We start from the raw sequence: 19,509 nt of genomic DNA, 5'->3' as shown, positions 1-19,509 counted from the left end.
CAGCTAATTAGTGAGCCTGTATGCGAACCCTAGAAAGCTGGTCCTCTGGGTGAAACCACAGTTCTGCATTGCCTTTCTACATGAGCTTTAGTTACAGCTAGTCTGACTCTAATCTTAGGTATTTTTATTGAGGTCATGTTGTATTTATAGATTAATATAGGGAGAATTGAACTGATTATGACATTGAGTCATAATTATGATGCTGTTAAGAGCATGATATGTTGTTAAGAGCAGCAGGGAAAAAAGAGAACAGCTCTGCCTTTCCACGTGTACAGCCCTTATTTGGGAGTATGTTAAAGTTTTCTTCATGTGGATCTTGGCCTTTTTTGTTAACTTTATTCCTAGATAATGTATCATTTTCTCGAGATCTTTTCTTCTGTTATATTTTCTAAGTTGTTATGGTTTTTATGTGAGGAGGCTTTTGATGTTTTAAATAATTTATAAGCCACCATTTTATTGAATTATCTTACTGTTTAAAATAGTTTTTCAGTTCAAAGCCACAGTGGGATACCATTTCACACTCACCATACCTGTTATCATTGAGTGGATTCCAACTCATAGCAACCCTATAGGACAAAGTAGAACTGCCCCATAGGGTTTCCAAGGCTGTAATCTTCACAGAAGCAGACTGCTACATCTTTCTCCCGCAGAACGGCTGGTGGGTTCAAACCTTTCAGTTAGCAGCCAAATGTTTTAACCACTGCACCACCATCACTACTGTTTACAACCAATAGGATAATTATAATAAAACAGGTAATCAATAAGGAGTGTTGGCAAGGATGTGGAGAAATAGAAATTCTTGTACACAACTAGTAGGAATGTAAAATCGTGCAGCCACTTGGAGAGCAGTCTGACAGTTCTTCAAAAGGTTAAACATAGAGTTACCATATGACCCGGCAAGTCTACTCCTGTGTACATACCCAAGAGGCTTGAAAACATTTATCCATGTAAACACTGCTGCACAAATGTTCCAGCCCAAACTGGAAACGACCCAAATGTCCATCAGCTGATGAATGGATAAACAAAATGTGGGATTTCCATACAATGGAATATTATTCAGCAATAAAAAGAAATGGAGCAGTGATTCATGTTGCAACATGGATAAACCCAAAAACATTATGCTAAGTGAAAGATGTCACTCGCAGCAGGCTATATATGGTATGATTCCATTTCCATAAAATGTCTAGAATAGACAATTCCATGGATACAAAAAGTAGATTAGTGGTTGTCAGGTGATGGGGAAAAAGGTAGTGTGAAATGACAGCTAATGGGTACAGGGTTTTTTTGGAGGTAATTAAGATATTCTGGAGTTAGTGCTGGTGGTTGTACAACTCTGTGAATATCCCAAAATAAAACTGAATTGTATACTTTAGTATGAATTTAATGGTATGTGAATTATATTTCAAAGAAAAAAATAGATTTTTAGTTGACTTAGTTTTGGGTCTGGGTAGTTCTGTTTTCTGGAAATTTATCATCCAAAAATAATGATGATAATTTTACCTTCTCCTTTCTAATTTTTATGCCTAACTATACCAACAGAAAATACCAAGTAATTTTTTGTGATAGTGGTGATAGTGGGCTTCCTTGTCTTTTCCTGACTACTATAGGAATTCATCTCCACTAAGCAGGGATTGGCATATGCTCACACACACAGATTTTATCACATTAAGAAAATAACTCTCTATTTGTCAATAATCTATGGAGAGTTCTCTTCTCTGGTCTATTAATATTATGCATTATATTATCAGATTTTTCTAATATTCAACCTTCTTGCATTTCTGAAATGAGTCCCACTTTGTTGTGGTATATATTTATTTTAATATTCCAATATTTTGCAATTTTTGAATATAAAGATCGACATATAATTACTATAAAATGAATTGCAAACACAGCATTGTTTGTAACGGCACCAAACAAAATAGATGTCTGTCAGTAATGGTCTGTTTAAATGAAGTGTGCTGGAGCCATGTAGTTGAATATAATGCAGATCTTTTAATTTAAAACTGAGGAGCGTTGCTGTTGTTAGGTGCCATCGAGTTGGTTCTGACTCATAGCAACCCTGTGTACAACAGCGAAACTGCTCGGTGGTTCCACACCATCTTCACAGTCGCTGCTCTGTTTGAGCTCATTGTTGCAGCTGCTGTGTCAGTCCATCTTGTTGAAGGTCTTTCTCTTTTTCACTGACTCTCTACTTTACTAGGATGATGTCCTTCTCCAGGGACTAGTCCCTCCTGATAACATGTCCAAAGTACATAAGAGGAAGCCTTGCCATCCTCGCTTCCAAGGAGCGCTCTGGCAGTACTTCTTCCAAGACACATTTGTTTATTCTTCTAGCAGTCCATTTGATATTCAGTATTCTTCTTCACCAGCACCCTAATTCAAATGCATCAACTCTTCTTCAGGCTTCCTTATTCATTGTCTGGCTTTCACATGTGTGTGAGGTAATTTAAAATACCATGGCTTGGGTCAGGCACACCCTAGTCCTCATGATGACATCTCTATTTTTCAACACTTTAAAGAGGCCTATTTTTTTATTGCAGCAGGTTTGCCCAATGCGATACGTCGTATGATTTCTAGGCTGCTGCTTCCCTGAGCATTAAATCCTTGACAATTTCAATATTTTGTTTATCATAATGTTGCTTATTGGTCTAATTGTGAGGAGGTTTGTTTTCTTTATGTTGAGGTGTAATCCATACCGAAGGCTGTGGCCTTTGATCTTCATCAGTAAGTGCTTCAAGCCCTCTTCACTTTCAGCAAGGAAGGTAGTGTCATCTGCGTATCGCCGATTGTTTATGAGTCTTCCTCCAATCCTGATCCTGCAGTTGTCTTCTTATATTCCAGCTTCTGGATTATTTGTTCAGCATGTAGATCGAATGAATATGGTGAAAGAATACAACCCTGACGCACACCTTGCCTGACTTTGAACAATGCAGTCTCCCCTTGTTCTGTTCAAAGGACTGTCTCTTGATCTATGTATATATTCCACATGAGCACAATTAAGCGTTCTGGAATTCCCATTCTGTGCAGTGTTATCCATAATTTGTTAGGATCCACACTGTGTAATGCCTTTGCACAGTCGATAAAACACAGGTAAACATTCTTGCTGGTATTCTCTGCTTTCAGCCAGGATCTATCAGACATCAGCAGTGATATCCCTGGTTCCGTGTCCTCTTCTGAATCCGGCTTGAATTTCTGGCAGTTCCCTATCGATGTACTTTTGAAGCCGCCTTTGAATGATCTTTAGCAAAATTTTACTTGTGTGTGATGTTAATGATATTGTTCAGTAATTCCTACATTTGATTGGATCACCTTTCTTTGGAATAGGCATAAAGACCTCTTCCACTAATCTCTCTTCCAAATTTCTTGGCATAGATGAGTGAGCACTTCAGCACTGCATCTGTTTGTTGAAACATCTCAATTGGTATTCCATCAATTCCTGGAGCCTTGTTTTTCTCCAATGCCTTCAGTTCAGCCTGGACTTCTTCCTTCAGTACCCTTGGTTCTTGATTATAGGCTACCTCCTCAAATGGTTGAACGTCAACCAATTCTTTTTGATACGGTGACAGTGTATTTCTTCCATCTTCTTTTGATGCTTCCTGTGTCAGTTTTTTTCGCCCACAGAATCCTTTAATATTGCAACTTGAGGCTTGAATTTTTTGTTCAGCTCTTTCAGCTTGAGAAATGCTGAGTGTGTTCTTCCCTTCTGATTTTCTAACTCCAGGTCTTTACACAGTTTATTATAATACTTTGTGTTCTTAAGCCACCCTTTGAAATCTTATGTTCACCTTTCTTATTTCATCATGTCTTCTGTTTGCTTTAGCCACTCTACATTCAAGAGCAAATTTCAGAGTCTTTTCTGACATCTGTTTTGGTCTTCACTTTTTTTCCTGTCTTTTTAATGACCTTTTGCTTTCTTCATGTATTATGTCCTTGATGTCATCCCACAACTCATCTGGTCTTTGGTCATTAGTGTCCAATGTGTCACATCTATTCTTGAGATGGTCTCTAAATTCAGGTGGGATATACTCAAGGTTGTACTTTGGCTCTTGTGGACTTGCTCTTATTTTCTTCAGCTTCAGCTTAAACTTGCATAGGAGCAGTCGATGGTCAGCTCCACAGTTGGTGCCTGGCCTTGTTCTGATTATATTGAGCTTCTTCATCATCTCTTTCTACAGATGTAGTCCATTAGATTCCTGTGTATTCCATGTGGTGAGGTCCATATGTAAAGTCGCCATTTATGTTGTTGGAAAAAAAAGTATTTTGAATGAATAAGTCATTGTTCTTGTAAAATTCTATCCTGCGATCTCTGGTATCATTTCTATCACTGAGGCCGTGTTTTCCAACTACTAATTCTTTGTTTTCCAACTTTCCCATTCCAGTCACCAATAACTATCGATGCATCTTGATTGCATGATCAATTTCAGACTGCAGAAGTTGGTAAAAATCTTCAATTTCTTCATCTTTGGCAAGCCTTTAAAAAATGAGGAATACACATGCTCACATACACAGTCATGTATTGCATCACGTCCGTTGGGCAGTGTTTGACCACGTATACATCCGTGGTCCCATAAGATTATGATACAGTTCAGAAATCTCGACCAGAGATTGGCATGTAGCAGACGTAACTGGACATAGTGAACACATCAGCTTCCTGCAGGGAACACGTGTATCTCGTGTCTCTTGGCCCAGCTGGTCCTGGGGATGAGGGGTGACTCACACTACTTCTCCCAAGCTGTGGGGGCTTCTGAGGGGTCTGTGCATACCTCATGCTGCCCAGACCTGAGTGGAGCTTCCTAGCAGCCCCAAGCAGTGAATAGCGGGCTCTGCCATGGGCACCAGGTGTCCAGGAGAGCACATGGGATGCTGGGGCACTGAGCAGTGGGAGGATGCCAGCACCAGTCAGGGTCAGAAGTTGGAGCCAGAACCCAGGTTCTAGGTGAGCAGATGGACTCCCAACTGTCCAGATGCTGAGAGCTGTCGGTTGGGTGACCCGGCGGGACCCAAGGCCTTGGAAGGACAGATGGTCATCTGAGGTTGAGCAGGCATCCAAGCAGGAGAAGGTGTCTGGTGCTGCCAGACATATAATGGTACAGTACATATATAACCTGTATTACCTTGCCAGATACATTAGCTGAAATACAATACTGTATATGTACAGTATCTTGACTGTTTAGTCACTACAGGTTCACTATAGTATCCCATATAGCTTTACTAAGTATATAATACAGTGTTTGTACAATATCCAAATCACGTAAAGTCCTATTTCACAGAAGGTATAGTAGATGTAAAGCGACACGTAACTATGTATGCATACAGTGAAACCTATGAGAGCCGGAACTTGACGGGACTGCCTCGTTTTTCTGGGTCTCACAAGTTTTCCACCTTTGACAGGGTACAATCTTAGCACTTTTCTGTCACTCTATTAGTGGAATATTTGAGTTTTCCTTCTCTGACAGGTTTCCACCTTATACATGTTCTGGCTTTCGCAGATATTACAGTATATATATTACTCTGGAAAAATGTCCAAGATTTATTATATGAAAAAAGCTGAGATGCAAATGAGTATATTAAATATGATTACATTTGTGTTAAATAATGTTTATACATATTATAATCCTGTTGTTAGTTGCCATTACGTTATATTAATATATGTTAATGTTAATACAGTTTAAGATGCATATGTTGTTGTTAGTTACTATAGAATCAATTCTACCTCATAGCGGCCCTACTAACAACAGAAGGAGATGCTGCCAGGTCCTACGCCATCCTCACCATCATTGCTGTGTTTGAGCCCATTGTTGCAGCCACTGTGTCAGTCCACCTCGATGAAAGTCTTCCTCTTTTCTGCTGCCCGTCTACCAAGAATGATGTGCTCTTACAGGGACTGGTCACTCCTGATAGCATGTCTAAAGTACGTAAGTCAAAGTTTCGCCATACTCATTTCTAAGGGGCATTCTTTCAAGACACATTCGTTTGTTCTTCTGGCAGTCCATGGTATGTTCAATATTCTTTGACAACACCGTAATTCAAAGGTGTCAATTCGTCTTTGGTCTTCTTTAGTCATTGTCCAGCTTTCACATGCATATGAAGTGATTGAAAATACCATGATTTGAGTCAGGTGAACCTTATTCCTCATGGTGACATCTTTGCTTTTCAACACTGTGAAGAGATCGTTTGCAGCAGATTTGCCCAATGCAATATGTCATTTGATTTCTTCACTGCTGCTTCCATGGGCTTTGATTGTGGATCCAAGTAAAATGAATTCCTTGACAACTTCAGTATCTTCTTTGTTTATCATGATGTGGCTTATTGTTCAAGTTGTAAAGATTTTTGTTTGCTTTAAGTTGAGGTGTAATCCATAGTGTATACACATATACTTTAGTATACATTATAAGCCTAAAATGTACGTTATTTTGATTGTGTAGGCATAGAAAATTTCTGGAAGGATATACAAATGGTGGAGCCCTGGTGGTGTGGCGGTTAAGAGCTTTGCTGCAGACCAAAAGGTCGGTAGTTCAGATCTACCAACTGCTCCTTGGAAACCCTATGGGGCAGTTCTACTCTGTCCTATAGGGTTGCTATGAGTTGGAATCAACTCGATGGCAATAGGTACTTAGGTAATATGAACGGTTAACAGTGGTTACCTCGGGGCATTGCTGGGGTCGGTGGGGGCAGTGGTATGAAGGGAGGGAGCTTTTCTTTTTACTTCATACCTCTCTGTAATGTTTGGATTTTTTTTCAAAGTGAGGCCTCCTTGGTAGTTAAAAAACTAAAGAATCGTAAAACAGAAAAATCCTAATACTAACAAGGAAAGAGAAAGCATTTGTGTCTGTTCCTTAAATCACTTTCATGCAGGCAGCCGTCTGAGGCTGAGTTCTCTAGAGAAGCAACACCAGTGAAGCATATGTGTGTGTGTGTGTTTGTGTGTGTGTGTGTGTGTGTGTGTGTGTGTGTATATATATATATAAACCCATTGTCATTGAGTCAATTTTGACTCATAGTGACCCTATAGGTCAGAATAGAACTGCCTCATAGGGTTTCCAAAGAGCAGTTGGTGGGTTTGAACTGCTGACCTTTTGGTTAACAACCGAGATTTTTAACCACTAGGCCACCAGGACTTGATATATAGAGAGACAGAGAGAAATTTACCTGAAGGAGATGGCTCACATGGTTGTAGAGACTGGCAAGTCCTAAGTCTGTGGGTTAGGTATCAGGCTGCAGGCTTCTCCTGACTCACGTAGCTGCAGGGGCTGACGAACTCAAAATTGGCAGGTCAGGTGACAAGCCGCTGGCTCACAGGCTGCAGAGGCTGATGAATCCCAAGATCGGCAGGCAATATATCAGGCAGCTGGCTCCGGTCCCAAGAACTGGAGGTCAGATGATGATGGGCTAGTTGTTGGATCCAGACCAAGTGAATGAGCTTTGCCAGAACATCCATATATATATATATATATATAGGATGGAGGCCACACCCCCAAGGAAACGCCCCTTACAAGCGACTGGCTGATCACATCATGGAGGATGACTACATCATTACATAATTTCCAAATAACATCATTACATAACTACCAAACCACTGAGAATCATGGGCCAGCCAAGTTGACACACAACCTTAACTATTACAGCCCACCCCTTGTCAACTTGGCACCTGTACACATCTCTTCAAGCCATACACAATCTCTAAATAAAAACAACTTAAAAGTCATACTTGCACCTAACATGATACAATTGAGTGCAACTGAAAATGCACTTGCCCTGTTTACACCTTATATTTTATAAGTGAATAAAACAAAAATATTTGATGCACACATACAAGTGAGAAATTTCAACAATTATAGTCCCTGTTTTTGCCACTGGTCAGATGGTCATAACTGGTACTTAGATCTACCTTTTTCCACCACCCATTCCATGTTGCCTTTACCCTCAGCAAGTACCTCAGCAGGTTGTGGTTCTTTGCCTAGTGGGGTGATCCAGATCTTCATCCCTAAAGGTTCTGGGCCATCAGTTGTTGTGTCAGATTGAGTTGCTGTAGTTTTTCCATTGACTTTAATCACAGGCCATGGTAGTACTGACAGACACCTTAAGGGATCTCCTGTATTCCATACATACTCTTTTTGACCTCCGTTGTGCAACATCAGTCTAATTTCCCCTTGGTAGTCAGGGTAGTAACACCAGCCAGTATGGTAACTCCCTCCTTTGCCTGTTGATCCAGAGAAATGAGGAGCCCAAAGTAGCCAGGTGGCATTTTTAACTTCCAATTCAAAGGAATCCATGTTGTGTCCCCAGGTGGGAACATTCCTCCCTTTGGAACTAAGATCTCTAGGCACAGACAGCATAGGGTCTTGGGGACAGGAGGCAAAAATTTTGCAAGTGGGTCACTAGGGGTACTAATGAGTGGTGCCATTCCCATCTCCACCCCTTGATTCCTGGAACCGTGAATCCTGGCTATGGGAGAAACGGCACCATATATTGGATGCTGGTTTAGAGCGTATACAGCTTCCTGGAGAACATTGCCCCAACCCTGCAAAGTGTTGCCATCTTCCTGGTGCTGTAATTGTGTCTTTAGAAGATCCTTCCATCATTCTATCAAGCCAGCTGTTTTAGGATGATGGAGAACTTTGATAAGACCAGTGAATTCCATGAGCATGGACCCATTGCCATACTTCATTTGCTGTGAAGTCAGTCCCTTGATCTGAGGCAATGCTCTGTGGGATACCATGACAGTGGGTAAGGCATTCTTTGAGGCATCATGTGCAGGAAAGGCAAATCCATATCCAGAGTAAGTGTCTATTCCAGTAAGAATAAAACTCTGCCCTTTCCATGATGGAAGTGTTCCAATGTAATAACCCCTTACCAGGGTGCTGGCTGATCACCTTGAGGAATGATGCCACATCAGGGACTCAGTGTTGGATTCCACTGCTGGCAGATTGGGCATTCAGCTGTGATTGTCACCAAGTTGGCTTTAGTGAGTGGAAGTCCATGTTGCCGAGCCAGTGCATAACCACCATCCCTGCCACCATGGTCACTTTGTAAATGAGCCCACTGGGCAATGACTGGAGTGCCTGGGGAAAGAGGATGATTGGCTTCCACAGAACACATCATCCTATCCACTTGATTGTTAAAATCCTCTGCTGAGGTCACCCTTTGGTGAGCATTCACATGAGACACAAATATCTTCACTTCTTTGGTCCATTCAGAGAGACCTATCCACATATCACTTCCCCATACCTCCTTGTCACCAACTTTTCAGTCACATTCCTTCAAAGTCCCTGGCCATCCAGCCAAACCATTGGCCACAGCTCATGAATCAGTATATAATCACAAATCTGGCCATTTCTCCTTCCAAGCAAAGTGAACAACCAGGTGCACCACTTGAAGTTCTGCCCATTGAGAGAATTTTCCTTCACAACTGTCCTTCAAGGAGGTTCCAGAAAGGGGCCACTGTCCACTTTTGAGCGGTGCCTGCATATCGCATAGAACTATCTGTAAGCCAGGCTTGAGTTTTCTCTTCCTCAGTCAACTGATCATAAGGAAGTCCCATGAGGCCATAGGTGCAGACTGGGAAAGGGCAGGTAATGTGACAGGAGTAGAGACCATGGACATCCTCACACAACTTGTGCCTTCAGGTCCTGCTCCAGCCTGGTCCTGTATATACCACTTACATTTAAGTATGGAGTGCTGCTGTGCACGTCAAACTTAATGACTCTGTGGGTCAGATAACACCCAGTTCATGATGGGCAGCTCAGGCCACATGATGACTTGGTGGCCCAGGATTAAGCATTCAGTATCAGTGCCAAGGTCCAGTAACAAAGCAGAAGCTGTTTCTCAAAAGGAGAGTAGTTACCTGTAGAGGATGACAGGGATTTACTCCAAAATCCTAAGGGCCTGCACTGTGATTCACCAGTAGAGGCCTGCCAAAGCCTCCAAACAGCTTCTCTATCTGCCACTGCCACTTCAAGCACCGTTGAACCAACCAGATCATATGGCCCAAGTTGCAGAGCGGCTTGCATGGCAACCTGAACCTGTTTCAGAGCCTTCTCTTGTTGTGGGCCCACTCAGAGTAGCAGCTCTTTTGAGTCACTTGATAAATAGGCCAGAGTAGCACACCTAAATGAGGGATATGTTGCCTCCAGAATCCAAAGAGGTCCACCAGGAATTTTGCCTCATTTTTAGTTGTAGGTGGGGCCAGATGTAACGATTTATCCTCCACTTTAGAAAGACTATCTCTACATGCCCCACATCACTGGACACCTAGAAATTTCACTGAGGTAGAAGGTGCCTAAATTTTTGTGTGATTAATTTTATACCCTTTGGCATGCTATTTGTTTTACCAATAAGTTGAGAGTCATTGACACTTCTTCTTTACTAAATCAGAATAATGTCATTAATGTAATGGACCAGTGTGACATTTTGTGGAAAGGAAAGGCAATCAAGGTCCCTGCGGACTAGATTATGACATAGGACTGGAGAATTGATACACCTCTGAGGTAGGACAGTGAAGGTGTATTGCTAGCCTTGCCAGCTTAAAGCAAACTGCTTTTCATATTCCTTCAAAACTGGTGATACCCAGACAAAGACTCTTAAGGCACAGCTGGGTTAATCTCATCACATGGAGGAGGGAAGGGATACTGATTTTATTGGGGAGGTGGCTTAGCTTAGCAAAGATGGAGTGATTCCTTCAGATGGGAGCAAGAGGGCTGGTTCTATTGGCAGGAGTGATTCAATAGAATTTATGGGCTGTGTCGCCACCTTCCTGATTATCTGCCTATATATTCCCATCTCAAGTTTCAGTATACCAGTTCTTCCCAATCAGTGCCCTCCCTTTAAATTCAGACATCATTTGAGCGTGGGAATTCAATTGGCATTATAAGTCAGCAACTTTTACGATAACACTCTGGGTTTGGTTTTCAGCAATGTCAGCTCTGTTACTACAAGAAATGAGGTTGTCTTTCAGGGCATAAGTGGCAATTTTCAGGTCTTTTATGCAGCACGTGAGCTGTGACTCTGAAGCCCCGAGTTTAACTCTTTCACCATTTTGTCTAGCGAAAGTAGGACCAATCAAACAGCTTCCCTGTACTTCTCATTCTGACAAAATTGTAGAAAAGTAATCAAACGTGATCACCCAGGGCCTCACTTCTCACCAATACTTGATTTATTGGTTGTGATGCTTTGTATATTAATATTGCCACCTCATGCCATGGATTAGCAGTGCCCTCTTTGCTACTGGAGGCACAGTCATCAGCACCTTTACGACTTGTCAGACTTGAGAACCAATTTAGAAAACTCATCCTTCCAACTTTGTTTCCGATTCTCGGTACCAAAGGTCTTAGGTTGGGTTCCCTAGAGAAGCAAAACCAGTAAAACGTATACATACCTACAGACAGACAGAAAAAGATTTATTTCAAGGAAATGGCTCACATGGTTGAAAGGCTGGCAAGTCTGAAATCTGTGGGTCAGGCTGGAGTCTTCTCCTGACTCATGTAGCGTCAGGTGCTGATGAACCCAATATCGGCAGGTAAGGTGGCAGGCTACTACTGTCTCACAGGCTATGGAGGTTGTCGAATCCCAAGACCGGCAGGCAATATGGCAGATACCCGGCTCAAGTCCCAAGAACCAGAGGTCAGATGATAAGCTGGGTGCAGGATGCAGACCAAACAATCAAGCTTTGCCAGAATGTCTATATATATATATTGGATACAGGTCACATCCCCGAGGAAACTTCCCTTACAGCTGATTGACCACATCGTGAAGGATGAACACATCATTACATAACTGCCAGATTGTGTCATTACATAACTGCCAAACTACATCATTACATAACTGCAAAACCACTAAGAATCATGGCCCAGCCAGGTTGACACACAACCTTAGCCTTCACAGCAACGTTAACAATACTCCCCCTATTTTCGCAACTTGATTTAACAGACCTTTATTGGCTCTTCACACACTACTGTATGCTGGGTCTTGGTGATAAGCCCTTCAGGAGCCCACTTGTTAAGCACCTTTAGGAGCTTCTCCTATTAAGAGTGAAGAAACATATAAACATGTTTTTGAAAAATCTCTTTTATGGAATGATTTAAGCAGATACCATATCCTAAGGTCTTGCACACCATGCTGAGCTGTGTGGCCTTTACCCTGAAGGCATTGGGAAGCCACTGAAAAGTTGTTAGCTGGGGAGCATAAGAGTAGATGTGTGTTTTGTATCACTGCCTCCCCCCCTCCACCCGCTGCAATGTTGGTAATGGGGTACAAGCCAGAAGACCAGTTCAGGGGGCAGTTGGAGTCACCTAGGTAATGGAATGATGAGGGCTGAGATAAGGGAGGTAGTTTGGGGAGTGGGACAAGTATTCAGATTGGAGAGACTGATGCATCACAAGGACTTTCCTCCAGGGCTGACAGAGACAAAAAGCCTTCCCCTGGAGCCGGTGCCCTGAATTCGGACTTCTAGCCTACTGGACTGTGAGAGAATAAACTTCTCTTTGTTAAAGATATCCATTTGTGGTATTTCTGTTACAGCTACACTAGATGACTAAGACATCTGTCTTGGAAGAAGTACAGCCACAATGCTCCTTAGAAGCAAGGATTGCAAGACTACATCTCACGTACTTTGGACATGTTATCAGGAGGGATCAGTGCCTGGAAAAGGACATTATGCCTGGTCAAGTAGAGGGTACGTGAAAAAGAGGAAGACCCTCAACAAGATGCATTGACACAGTGGCTGCAACAATGGGCTCAAGCATAAAAACGATTGTAAAGATGGTGCAGGACCGGGCAGTGTTTAGTTCTGTTGTGCATAGGGTTGCTATGAGTCAGAACTGACTCAATGGCGCCTAGCAACAACAACAACAGAGATATAGGAAGAAAACTAGGAGAAGGTGTTATCCCCAAGGATGCAAGACCAGAGAACTGATGGAGCAAGTTTCCTCCAGAGAAAAGGAGTCACGAGGAAAATGGAAACACCAACATTTTTCTGAACACTTGCTTTACACCAGCAACTTTAACTTGTCATTTAATTGTTCCCCAAGTCCTATCAAGTATGAATTATCCCATTTTACAGATGACTAATTAAGATGCGAATTTGTTCTAGAAGGAAGGTAAAAGCATTAGCCTAGGAATGACGGAAAAAATTGCCGCTCTTCTGAGCTAAGTGAGAAGAGGGCAGAAAGAAAGAAAAGCATGAAGGTGGAGAAGGGGAAGTCGAAGATGTTTATGCTTGAGGACCTGTTTTCTTTGTGCTGTCTTTCACAGCTCTACCTCGCACACCCATGATTGTAGGAAGGTATTGACAAGGTGGGAGTGTCTGAAAGGGTGGAGACATTCCCATCTTAAAGTAGCACGTTGCCATGTAAGGCCAGTACAGATCCTAGACGACCAGAGGCCAGGAATGGTTTCATTCCAGCTTCCTCCTGATCTGGGGCCTTCTAAATCCATCAGTATGTTTTTTATATTTTCTAACCTCATTCATCTTCATTTTTTTTTTTTAATACCAGCTTTTTTTTTTTTTTTTGTGCAAGGAAACATGCTGGAAGGAAATACAAAGATGAGTGAGATAGATTGCGTTTTCCTAAGCATTCGGCTTAGTAATGGTCAGGGAGCCACGGATTGTTGATGCCATTAATTAGCATTGATTTTGGCCATGAGTGACAGAAAACCCAAAATAACAGTGAATTAAGCAAGATAGAAGTTTATTTCTCTCTCATGTAAAAGTCCAGGTAATGGAAGGTACTTGACCATGAGCAAACCATAACTCAAGGCAGAGAGGGAGAGAAATCCCCTGGCTTCTGTCCTCCTCCTGCCCTCCAGTCTTCCGTCAGTGCCTTCTATCAGCTAACCTATTGGGAAGCCAGTTGGCAAGGGAACTTAGGACATGTAGTTTCCTACAGCCCAGAGCAGAGCAGAAAAAAGGTTGGAAAGAGAGTGGAGAAGAAACAGGCACATAACCACACCTGGATTTGGAGCAGTGAATATACCCTGTGGTGGCACCATTTTATGGAGGGTCTTGGATGTTGTTGGTATGGGCTTCTGCTTATTTTGTTAGGCAGAGGAGGGTCATAGAAGGTGAAAGGCAGAATGGCGTCATTGAAACTGTTTGAGGAAGACTTCCTCCATGGGGAGAATGGAGGGGAACGAGGAAATAATAGGTTCTCTTTGAGTACTTGCAGTGTTCCAGGCACAATTTTAGGTACTTTGTATTTATTTAATCATCTCAGAAAAATGATGTGTTGAACCTGAGAAGATTTGATGATACTCAGATGGAAACTTCCTGTAGTTAACTGGAAACGTGGGTCCAGGGCAGAGGGAAGGGGAGGAGGGTAGGGAATGAATTAAATTAATCAATGAATTTGGTGGGAAGTAATCAGAGTTGAATACAAGAATTGTAGAGCAGCAGCGAAGGACAAGCTGAGAGTGGAAAGCTACATAATACAGTAGTCTCTAGGTATCTGTGGGGAATTGGTTCCAGGACCTCCCCCCACCCCATGGATGCCAAAATCTCTTATATAATCCTTTATATAAAATGGCCTAGTATTTGCATATGACCTCTGCACATCCTCTCATACACTTTAAATCATTTCTAGATTACTTAAAATATCTAATACAATATACCACGGAATATACCACAGACTGCCAGAAGAACAAACAAATGTGTCTTGGAAGAGTTACAGCCAGAATGCTCATTAGAAGTAAGGATAGCAAGACTTTGTCTCACATACTTTGGACATGTTATCAGGAGGAACCAGTCCCTGGAGAAGGACATCATGGTTGATAAAGTAGGGGGTCTGAGAAAAAGAGGAAGACCCCCAAGGAGATGGATTGACACAGTGGCTGCAACAATGGGCTCAAGCATAACAATGATTATGAGGATGGTGCAGGACTAGGCAGTGTTACGTTCTGTTGTACATTGGGTCACTATGAGTCAACCAACTCAAGGCACCCAACAACAACCACCTAATGCAATGTCACAATTGTCACAACTGAAGACTTGCTATGGAAGGCAGCCTTATGTAAGTCTCTTGAGCTCTTCTGGGAACACTGATGCTACCTAGGCATTGGCCGATCCATGCTGATTCTCGTGATCTTGATGTTCATGAGACCGTAGCGTTTACATAGGTAAAAGCCAGCCATCACTTACTAGCCTGAAACAACTTCTGCTCGCTCTCCCCCCCGCCGCCCTTAGCTTTTGAAGGACTGCTTTGACCACTTCATTGTTTTTTGGGAGCCATTTTTTCACAGAAACAAAGAGTGCACACAGCCCAAGTAGTGAATGAAAGAAATGGGGGCAAACAATGCTGAAACAATGACTGCTGGAGAGAGACTGTGGGTTTGTGAAACCGTGGAGGCCACAGCAGGATGCTACACATCGCTTCGTTCCTGAGAATTCAGTGGCGTGCTCAGTGTGCAGCAAATTCAAGTTTTGGTTTTCAAAAGTTTTTTTTTTTTCCCCCCTGAATATTTTTGATCTACAATTGGTTGAATCCATGGATATGGAACCTGCGGTTATGGACGGCTGACTGTTTCCCAAAAATCTCAGTGATCCGTACTGATAAACAACAGAGGGTGTATCCCTGGCTGGGATTGGCAGGAAACAAAAGGACTAGAGAATGAGGAAGCTCAGTAGGGTATGCAAAGAATTTTTTAAATGTCTGACCAATCAGGTCCAGGTTGGTTAGGCAGGGAAATGTATCCTGAGAGGGGTGGAGGATTGGGAAAATAAGGAGCAGCTGACAGGCTTGAGGTCGTGAATTCAAAATCTTAAGCAGTGGGACCCAGGCATTAGTGTTTTTTAAATCACATCAGGTAATTCAAAAGTGCAGCCAAGGTTGAGTTAGAGGGCACTGGAGAGAGGGCTAACAGGATAGCAGGTTGGGGTAATCAGAGTTCAGAATCTTGACCACTCAACAATTTCAAGGAATAGTGATTGGCTGAGGTGGAGTGGAAATAAGGATAACCAGAATTGATGAGACTGAGCATGAAGAACTGTGTAAGGTCGTCTTGATGTGAATGTCCTTGGCTAAATTTGGATAATGATCTCACTAAAGGAGAAGCCAAGAGTTAATCATAAAGGATCACATTCAGGTAAAATATGTCTAGAGAGATGAAGTTGTCCATCAGGCAATCACCCAGACACCTGGGAAAAAAGGCACGGGCCATTGTTTAAAATCCTTCCATCTTGCTTTATTTGACACCCCCTCTCCTCCAAATCAACAGTTGAAGTTGGGAGATGTGACAGATTTGGTTGGGAGGACAGAAGCCATAGATAAACTGGCGTTTTGATGAGCCTCACGTGCCAGAATTAAGCTCGTTCTTTGTTCTTACTGTCTCACAGTCACCATTTTTTTTTTTTTTAATATATACATCTTCCACCTCCTGTCAGTTTGACATACTGTGGTGGCTTGTGTGTTGCTATGATGCCAGAAGCTATGCCACTGGTATTTGAAATACCAGTAGGGCCACCCATGATGGACAGGTTTCAGTGGAGCTTCTAGTCTAGGCCAGACTAGGAAGAAAGGCCTGACAATCAACTTCTGAAAATTAGCCAGTGAAAACCTTATGACTCACAACAGAACAGTGTCAAGGCTCACTTACTTTGGACACATCATCAGGAGGGATCAGTAACTAGAGAAAGAGATATTTGGTGAAGTAGAGGGCCAGGGAGGGCAAGGGAGATTCTCAGTGAGATTAATTGGCACAGTAGCCACAACACTGGACTCAAACATGCTGGTGATTGTGAGGTTGACACAGGACCAAGCGATGTTTCATTCTGTTGTACATAAAGTCACTATATGTTGGAGTCAACTCAAGGGCTGCTGTCTGTCTTACTGATAATACATTAAGATACTGAAAACATTCCAGTCGATCACAGTGTGTCTTATTTTTGTTCTCGTCTTCTGTAGTAAATTACTTCACTTAACTTCCCTGCGTTATCAGGGGGTGCCCATGGGGGATGTCGGAGGGAAGGAGAGACTGAACAAAACTCCACAGACAGAAATCTCCTCTCAAGTAGATGACTACACGCACATGTTTCTTCCCTTCCACTGAAAGAGGTCAAGGCACGTGTTCCAAAGACACCTGTAGTATTCGTCACTCTATATGATAGCTAACATTCATATGGCAAGTGGAACTAAATCTAATCATATTTTTATATCCATATGTCATTTTTTTCCCTTACCGAACAAGACCTGAGGATTTTAGTACTTTGCGCAGGTTTTGAGGCCAGGATATTGGTGCCTGAACGTTACTTGTTCCTGCTCGGTGATCCTGACCCAGGAGGTTGTACCTGCAAGGAAGAATAGCCAATGGGAAAGAAAGTACCACTTAAATGAGCTAGAAGAGTGCCTGAATTGCAGGACTTTTCCGGTAACCTGTGATGGAACAGCGTATGTTCCCATCATCCCTGTCCACCATCCTCTACCTTAATAGAGAAGGACAGGCTCCAGGGAAGCCCCAAGTCCAATTTCCCACTTTCCCTGCAAGAGAGAATGGCAGACCACCCCCAGATGGGTGAGCCCTACTTAGTGGCAGACTTAGTGGCAGCAGTTGGAAGAGCAAGAGTGACCTGTTAATACAAGACCCTGTCTGTCTGTAAAACCACAGCCCAATGAGTATCTTGGGCAACAACTCCTCCCTTAAGAGGGGTGACTAGGAAGGAGACAGGTGGAGAGGTGTAGAACTCCCCAAATACTCTGCATCGAGCTTGCTTCACCATGTGAGCCTTCAGTGCCACACAAATATCAAAGTGTGTGGGCTACATTTTGTTCTTTTGGCAATTTCTGTGCTATAGTGTTAAACTGAAATTTCAATTGTCATCATACTTTTTAAAGAATATTACAAGGTGACAGGAATGTGAAGGAGGCATCTTGGACCTTCCAGCTCTGCTGCCAGATGAATACCACAAAGCGACCGCAGTTGTTGCCTCTTGGAGCAGAAGAAATGCCACGCCAAGCCCTGCCTCAATTCCTGGCCCGCAAAATAGTGGGGTATAATAAAACAGTGATTGTTTTAAGTTGCTAAGTTTTGGGATAATTTGTTATGCATCAAAAGATAACTGGGACAAACATACCCTATCCACCCCTTGTCTCTCACCTCCCTGAAATAGTTATGCCTCTCTCCCAGTTACTGGTTAGTATTTATTGACAGCCTTTTCCATTTCAGAGCCTGCCTCTGCTGTTACCTAACTTCATAGTTCATTTTCAGATAAAGTTAGTGGACTCACCGATAGATTTAATTCCTTTGATAAAACACTGATCTGCTTATGAAGGTTAATTTCAGGTTAGGCTATTAACCCTGCTTAGAAGCTAGAATTGGAAAAATTTCTTCACTTTTTAAACTGGAAGCATTCCTTCTTCACTTTTAAAACTGTAAACATTTATTCACGTTTTAAATTGTGTAACAATGAGAAGACCTTGATTTTACATTTTAATTAGATGCTAGGGGAATTGGTTAACTAGAAAGCCCTTTTTGTTTCAGCCGTCACTGAAAATGTTCAATACAAACACATTAATCAACTCAAGTAGTAAGTAAAATTCAGTTAAACAAATTTTTTTTTTGATGGTTCAGAATCCTCTTGTAGGTAGTCATTCTTAACACCAGCTATCACTGCCTGAGATGGAACCTAACAAGTACCTGGCACAGATCTCGGAAATGGTGTTTGAAAATATTTTCATATGATCATGTTTTCTTCTAACTTGCTATTTCTAAAAGTGAGGGCCCAGGAATTTCTCTCAGATATTTAAGGTTTTATTAAACTTTTCTATATAGTGTTAAATTTTTCCTTTTTTCTTTAAGGGTGCTCTTAAAAAACACTGCCATTTATCCTGTGGACAGTCAAGTATGGCCTCTAATCTGGTACCCTTGTTATGGGGATGCACAAGAGAAATTCTCAGGTCTCAATAGGAATAATGGCGTGCTCTAGGGTTGGTTTGTTTTTATCTTAGGGGTGAGCCCTGAACAAGTAGCTGATAGAGGTGTTAAATACGAGGAAGCCCAGAGCCCACCGCCACCCACTGTAGTTTCACAGCATCTGTTTTGTTGTACTAACTTTACCCTCGCTTCATCTAATTTCTTCCATCATTTTCCTAGTCTTGATTTCCTCACTTTAAAAAAACACAACAAAAAACTAGTGTTATAAGCATTTTTATAAACTGTCTTAAAAACTTTTTGGCACAAGATGGGGTATAAATACAGCATTCTTTTAAAAATCTTTCCAGACCTTTTTAGGGTATCTTGAAGGCCCTTCTTTCATCAGCACACCCTACTATACCAGCACTCTGTGCGCTTTATTATGCTTTTCAGTTGAGAAGCCATTAGTCATTAAGCCTTAATTCTAGAAAGTGAACTGAATTTAGTGATACAGGCCGAAGTCACTAAAACCTAAGTTTTCTAAATAGATGCTTTGCTTAAAAAGCAACAAAGAGAAATTCATTCATTCTTCAAATATCCAGATATTTGCAGAAGGCTGCTATCTTTGCAGGAGGCTAAGGAGATTGAGCTAAAAGTTTAGACTTCCTTCTG

The sequence above is a fragment of the Loxodonta africana genome, chromosome 3 (genome assembly GCF_030014295.1).
Source record: "Loxodonta africana isolate mLoxAfr1 chromosome 3, mLoxAfr1.hap2, whole genome shotgun sequence".
NCBI classification, from domain to species: Eukaryota; Metazoa; Chordata; class Mammalia; order Proboscidea; family Elephantidae; genus Loxodonta; species Loxodonta africana.
Note: the sequence above shows the minus strand (reverse complement) of the source record.